Genomic DNA, 714 nt, shown 5'->3' on the forward strand with positions numbered 1-714 from the left:
AGGTCCCGGCCGGGGAGCTGCCAGAGCCGCGGGGGCGGGTACGGCCGGGCTTCGCGATGCTTCCCCGCTCTTTCCAAACCTGTTGGTGTCCGGGAGATCTCATTAAACGCTGCAGGCGTCGGCTTGGATTCTGTCACGGGCTGGGATTCTGCTCGGAGCAGCAAGCCACGAGCTGGCGTTTGGGCAGGGGTGGGCGTTAAGGAATTTGGTCCGTTGGCAGTGAGGATGCGGTGCTGCCGGTCAGAGACCTCCCGGCTCCCAGTGCCCGGCGTTCCTCGCCCGCTCCAGGGTCGGGAGCATGGATGTTAGGCGTGCGGGTCCGTTTGTCCGTGGGCACACACGTGCTCCGTCTCAGCAGGCGCTCTCTTAGCTTTAAAGACTTCCGAGTCCTCTAAGACCCCTTTCAATGTCCTTTTAAAGTCATTCGGTAGGTTCTTCCCTTCCCTTTTCCTCCTCGATACACATGGAAGGGAGTTCACGGAGATGTGCATTTCTCATCTGTCCTGCGTCAGGGAAGCATAGGGTGGTAACGAAGGGCTCAGCCCCCCCTCCCCGCTGCAGCCAGGCCTCGTGCTGGGTGACCTGCAGCCTTTCGGAGCATCCCGCCGGCCAGTCCGGGTTTGACATCTGTTAACATCTCTCGGGCCGTATTTCGGTGCTCTGCTGGCACACCGGCACTGCCCCGGGAGGCAGCGGCAGCTCCTCTGCCCGTCG

The sequence above is a fragment of the Pygoscelis adeliae genome, unplaced genomic scaffold, assembly GCF_000699105.1.
Source record: "Pygoscelis adeliae isolate BGI_AS28 unplaced genomic scaffold, ASM69910v1 Scaffold950, whole genome shotgun sequence".
In the NCBI taxonomy this organism is placed as follows: Eukaryota; Metazoa; Chordata; class Aves; order Sphenisciformes; family Spheniscidae; genus Pygoscelis; species Pygoscelis adeliae.